Below are 6,704 nucleotides of genomic sequence, written 5' to 3' on the forward strand. Positions count from 1 at the left end.
GTTCCAAGGCCGATCACAAGGGTCAAAAAAAGGGCAGTGGCCCAATTCCTGGAAATCCCTACCCCTTCCCCCAAATAGCTAGAATACTCCTTCCACTGATTAGCCTATGAAATTACCCACCCCTATAAAAACTGACAACCTCTTACCCTGGTGCCTATCTATGGAGTTGTTTCTTCCTGAATAAGCCTTCTTTCTCTTTACTGTGGCTTGCTCTTGAATTCTTTCCCGTGTGAAGCCAAGAACCCACACTTGGTGGCCATCCTAGGGACAAGGCTGAGACCTGGGATGTTACCATCCTGTTGCTGCCTACACTCTTTCCTGCAACGGTGCGATACAAGTTTCTTGCTTTTTGCCACTTGTTAAGGGGCAGGAATTCCAATATTTTGAGTACTGGAAACAGAACAAGTTTCCAGAACTAATGATTTTTTGTGATAATGTTACCTTTTGAAGCCTTTGGAAAAAGGGAGACAGCATAAAAAGAGGGATGTTCTCCACTCGGAGACACACTTTTGGAGTTTGAAAAAGCAGTTTTTAGTTGCTATTGAGCCCTTGTGAATTCAGATGTCTGACACTGAGAGACTCATGATTTTCCAGTGCGAAGTGCATATTTTTGTGAGGGTCAATTAAAATTGACAAGACTAGAGGGTTTAGGAAAGCCTTGGTTACTTGGACCTGTGTCTGGCCCTGCACTGTGTCAGTTTTGCTGCTGCCAGAAGAAAAGCAGCTAATTCTTTTGGAACCTGTAATTCATGGATCCTAATTGCCTGGACCTGACTCTAAACTGAACCCTGGGGCTGTCTGTCTGCTGTTTGGCTGGTTCAACCTTAGCTTGAACTGAAAGTGGGCATGTAACAAGGAAGAGCCAGTTTTGACTCCATGTTGGATCTGTTTCTTTGACTTTAGCCGTTGCTTTTCGTTGCTTTTGTTATTATAATCCTATATAATGGCCTGCCTCAGGGAACCCTACCCACCTGTGAATGGCTGCAAGAAAGAAGAAATTGACACATTCCCTTCCTGAGGCTGGCCATTCCAGGAGATGTTTTGCAAGACTGATGGCCCTTTTTACTTTTCTTCCTCCCTGCCTCTCCCTCTCTGTTCTGCTTTTTTACTTTACTTCCCTCTCTGATTCTATAAAAGAAACTGGCATTCAGACCCCATAAGGAGGTTATTTTGAAACACTAGTCTGCCATCTTCTCGGTCTGCTGGCTTTCTAACTGGAGTCATATTCCTTGCCTTAACACCTTGTCTCCAATTTATTGGCCTGTCATGCAGCAAGCAGAGCCAGTTTGGACTCGGCAACAGGCATAGGCTCAAGAAAGTCAGGCATAGGGACCTTTGCACAATTAGGACCCACCAATATGGGGTTCTAAATTATAAAAATACCATGGATGCTGGCTGGACTTTCACATACAAATGCCCATAGGAAAGGGTTTTTCTCTGGACCATCCAAAACTCAGCTACAGATTGGCTCTATATATTTTATTGTAGAGGAAGAAAAAAATCTTTTTCTTCTACCCATCTTAGGTTCATTGGCTAGGGCCTTACATGTTAGACTGAAAAAAAAAAACAGATTAACAAGAGAAAGACAAACAGAAGTTCATTAACATGTGCATCATGCAAACTGTCAACTGAAAAAAATGCACAGCCTACAAGTTGAGTATTATGTTTTATTTGGCAGACATTCTGAGGACTTCAAGCCTGGAAGAAAGCCTCTCAGATAGCCCTAAGGGGCTGCTCTGAAGAGGTAAGGGAGGAGCCAGGGTACATAGAAGTTTTTGCAACAAAGACCAGGTAGTCGGAACATCAAAAGATTACTGTTTTGGTTTTTTTTAACTTAAAAGTTCAAATACTATTTATTGTTTTTAATTTTATTCTTTCATTTTTATTGGAGTATAGTTGATTTACAATGATGTGTTAGTTTCAGGTGTACAGCAAAATGAATTATACACACACACACACATATACGTATATCTACTCTTTTTTTCTTTTCCCATATAGGCCATTACAAAGCATTGAGTAGAGTTCCCTGATGTAGAAAAGATTACTGTTAATTAAAACCAGACATCTCAAGTTAATGAATTTAGCACTTTTCTGTGTATGAGAAGATGGAAAAGTCTGGGCTCATTGAAATCATTCCTTTGATATGCATCTTAGCTATCTAGGGCTAGTATGTTGTGTTTTCCATCCTGCGTCTCCTCAGGGTACACTGAGGGTGGTGGCTACAGTGGCTTGATGACAGCATCCTGTTTGCATCCTGAGTTCCTTCAGGGCTTACTGTCCGAGGCAGCTGTAATTTGATGGCTATGACATACTTTGTTTACTGATATGGTAGGCAACATTTTTCATTCACAATACTCATGGGTTACCCAGAGGTAAGTAACTCAAAGGGATGGTTAGAACTTGGGCTGATGTGGCATCTTAAAAAAAGAATAAATTTGTTGTGAAGTGATGAGACAAAGGGAAGGGACTTTGAGCCTCTAGAGGTGGCAAACTGTGGGAAGATAAATATATGGGGAACACTAATGGGAGATAAGGGCTAGTTTGTAAGGTTTTTTAATGTAGACTCTTTCTGGTGTCACTCATCTCTGGTAATAAGATTGTTATCTCCTTCCTGGTACAGGAAGTTGGGGGAGAGACACCTTCACAAGTGGAATTTATGTGCTGCTTTCAAGCAGATGGAGGAGGGCAGAGAACTCATTCTATGTCTGCTTTTTCTCAATTGCCTTCAGCTCAAAACAACCCTTATGCCAAGCTTGCATATGCTGGGGTGGCATATGTGTCAGCCTGTGTATCATGAACCCCTTGTGATACACAGGCTAATTGCATTCCTGACTTGTGATCCCTGTTGAAAGCTGAAAGTTGGAGGAGGACACATCACAGGGACTGTGACCCCTCCTTCCACTCCTGACAGATGAGAATCTTTTAAAAAAAAAAAAATTTATTTATTTATTTATTTAGTTGTGCTGGGTCTTAGTTGCGGCAGGCAGGCTCTTTAGTTGTGGCATGTGAACTCTTATTTGCAGCATGCATCTTGGATCTAGTTCCCTGACCAGGGATCGAACCCCAGCCCTCTGCATTGGAAGCACAGAGTCTTAGCCACTGCACCACCAGGGAAGTCCAAGATGGGACTTTTGACCCCTCTCCCCGCTATCTCACTGCTCTTGGTGTTGGTGGTGAGGTAACAGGGTGATGTTTCAGGAATCTCAGTCATCAGCTTTCTGGTTCCCATCAGTCTGGGGTCTAGTGCTTATTTTCAGCATGTAGTCAACATCCTCCACCTAGGGAAGAAAGACTTTTTTCTGCTCCACCCAGAGTTAAAACCAGAAGAAGCATGTGTATCCCCATCATCTAAGTCTGTGAGGTGTTGGTTTCTCTAGTCATCCTCTGCATGGATTCTGGCTTTATGTAGGCTCTATGATATAACCCCCCATGTGTGGGCCCCAGGCTATGTCTTCCATCTCCTTGACAATTGCCTGTTAAAACTCATGATCTAGACCACCAGCAAGTGACACACATCAATAAAGCTAACGAGTACTTGCTTATTAATGTGCATTCTTACTTTCTTGTTATTTCTGGACTTCCTGGAATTCTCTATTCTCTTCCCCATGCCAGCTCTGCATTTATAAAGATATGTTTTGCATACTACCCATCTCTTTTTATTTTGTTATATAGGCTTTATTCTTTGCATATCTGGTCTACCTTAATGCTTGTAAAGAAACCCATTTAATCTTCATAAAACACTGTGAGGTGGAATTTATTATTTCCAGGTTTTATATAGGGATATTTTAGAATCACAGAAGTCAAAATGATTTTTTCCAACACTACAGATCTACTAGGTGGTGGAGATGAGATTCAAGTAGGTCTAGAACCAATACCAGGGCACTTTCCAAAATCTTAATGAAATTTGTTGAATTATAGTTGGACTAATTCCTGCTTAAATTAACCTAGAAATTGATATGAGCTCCTTTATTTGGTTAGGAAGAGCCCAAACCAGACACAAATCATAATAAAAATTGAGATCAGGAAGCCTTCTTAATGCAGCTCCTCATATCAGTGCCCTACACCTAAATATTGCACCACAGGGCAGCTGGGGAGAAATAGGGGTCAGACTCTGATCTCCATTCTGACTCCTGAGTTAGTGGCAAGTCCCCTACCTACTCGGTGACTGATCTCATCCTCCTCATTGTACTTTTGGAGCTTATGATCACAGTCCCTAACTTCACACCTTCCATTCCTACTCCTGTGTCTGTTGAGTTTTGCAGGTTAGAACACTTTCCAGGGCAAAATATTTCCTGCTGCTCACCTGCCCTTATGCCAATCACAGGGAAGCAAAAGAACATCAGTGCTTTTTCTTATGATACGATTGCAAAGGCAGCATCCAATGGTAGAATTCCTGACTGCTCCTGGACAATCAGCCAATAGCTGATTTCAGTGCCCTCCCCACCCCTGCTTGTCAGTGATTGGAGTATAAATTGTTATACTCCAGCCTGACCAATCAATGTGAGTTAGGAGCCATTTTGATTGTCAGCTCTTGATTCTGCAGAAAATGTGAAACTGAGCTAGACAAAGATCAGGAAGTCCAGCGTGCGGTTCACTTCACCGGCAGACATCAAGGTCTGGATCTCTTTCCTAACCACACCTGGAAGATGGGATGCTGGGTCCAGAATGTATGCAGAATACAGGAGTCATTAGAAAAGCAACTTGGCTTGCTTTTACCCAGGAATTGTATTTCTAACATACTGTTTCCTTTTGGACAATTGCCAGGACCAGGTTAGCCAATGATTGAGGGCCAGGGACAATTTTAGGGATCCAGCTACTGGTGCTGTAGAAACTCTGAAACTGAATCAAGTAAAGAGATCCAGAAGAGCCTCGGGGTCAGGGACTGGATCTGCCTGTCACTTCACTGGCAGATGGCCACCTTTGAGTCCCTTTCTTGACTTTGTTAGATGCTTGATTTGGGATGATTAATCAGAAAAAGGAGTGGTGGGGAGGCAGCTGTACCTGCTGTTAACCTGGAAATATACTTCAGCTGAACTCTTCCTTTTCCAGCAAATGTCATGAATTTCCTCTTTTGCAGAGAGGAAGGTGTTTGGAGTTGGTGCAATTTCATTCAGTAGGCCAGGGAAGAGAGGAAGAAGATATCAAGACAAATAGCATCCTTCACCAGTCAGGCTGGAGCCTGGCACCAGAGACCATTCTTTTACCCCAGTGATCTCTATTGTCTCTACAGAGACACACACATCCTAAAGTCAAATTTGTGGAGACCTGAATTATTGTTCCTGGAGTCTTGAAGTCTGCATGTTAAGCATGTATGTTAACATTTATGTTAGCATTTATGTTAAGCATGTTATGGCTATTATGTGGTGATGTTGAGGATATCAGTTCCCTAACATTTATAGGAAAATACATCTTTTAAAAAATACTAGTAATATAAACCCCCAAGCCTTTTACATTGCATCTTCAATAACAGAAAAGAAGGCAACTTGCAGGCCATCTCCCTCGTTCCTCCTTTATTTGATCATTTTTTGCCAGTTCTGTCCCTGTGTGGCCTCAGACAAGTTACTAAACCACTCTGAATCTCATAACTTTCCTACTGGTTTTAGATGCTGGTAATGAGCTTAGCGCAGGTCATGGAACACACAGGTCAGAGGCCAATACGTAAACCTGCTATTTTTAATTGTTATTGTTTTATAGCTTTGGACACTTACTATTTTATCTTCCCAGCACTCTCTCCTAGGATTCAGAGAAGTTGTCTTGGAGGAGGTGATCCTTGAGCTAAAGTGTCACAGCCCTGGAGTAGACGCAATGTGTTCCTTTATTCATCAAAAATTTTTGAGAGCCTAGTTCATTCCAGGCACTATTTTGGGGGATGGGCACACAGTTGTGAGCAAAGGAGATGGAGTCCCTGCCTCCTTGGACTGATGCACTAAAGGGGAGGAGTCCATGGTTTCCTTTGTGGAGATTTACCCCCACTCCTCCAATTGTCTTTTTGTGGGAAGGTTTAGAATCTACTGGGACATGCTATGTGGCTGCAAGTCAGACCTGCCCTACAGATATTTGTGGCAGTCAGGGTGAGGTAAAACGGAATTGATTTGGAAGTCTGAGTCCCCACCAGGTTACTAATTGGGTAAGACTGGGTATGGTCCCAGGTAGTAAGAAGTAGATGACTGTGAAAACCAGCAATTCATGTGACTCCTTCTGAGTCTCCAGAGGCAAACCTGTGTGAGACCAGAGTCACATACCAAGAAATGAAGACTGGGGCTGTGCTCTCCGACAAGGGTAGATTGTAGACATACAGGCATCTTTTCAATAAAATTGTCCAGGCAGAAAAATAAATCACAACCTAGGTGTGTAGGTCAGGACCAGTCAACTGCGTCTTCTGGGAAGCCCCAACATCATCTGGAGGATGAATGGGACTCCCTCTAAGTGTGGAGGGACAGGTTCATGATCCTTCTACATGTCAGCTGTGTAACTTTCTGAGGATGGAACCAGGTACCCCCGTTGGAGTAACCATGTAGAAAGCCTCCAGTCTCCTAGTATTCAAACTCTGTGTCCTTGAGCGCGTATATTTGTATAAAGATAGGCAGTTCCTCACCTACCCCAGAGCTATAGCTGTTTTTGAGGGCAAGAATTGGCCAGTCCCCACCTTCCCCCCAAACCACCCTTCTGCCTTGGCCAGGCTTTTAATATTGGTTTCCATGGTA

The 6,704-nt window shown here is 42.8% G+C and overlaps 1 protein-coding gene across 1 annotated transcript in view; it reads right to left on the reverse strand.

Annotated features, from left to right (window-relative positions):
- Nucleotides 1-6,704, reverse strand: part of LOC130854431 (interferon-induced protein with tetratricopeptide repeats 1-like) — a 41,484-nt gene that overhangs the window by 19,204 nt on the left and 15,576 nt on the right. The window lies entirely within an intron of this gene.

The sequence above is a fragment of the Hippopotamus amphibius genome, chromosome 5 (assembly GCF_030028045.1).
Source record: "Hippopotamus amphibius kiboko isolate mHipAmp2 chromosome 5, mHipAmp2.hap2, whole genome shotgun sequence".
In the NCBI taxonomy this organism is placed as follows: domain Eukaryota; kingdom Metazoa; phylum Chordata; class Mammalia; order Artiodactyla; family Hippopotamidae; genus Hippopotamus; species Hippopotamus amphibius.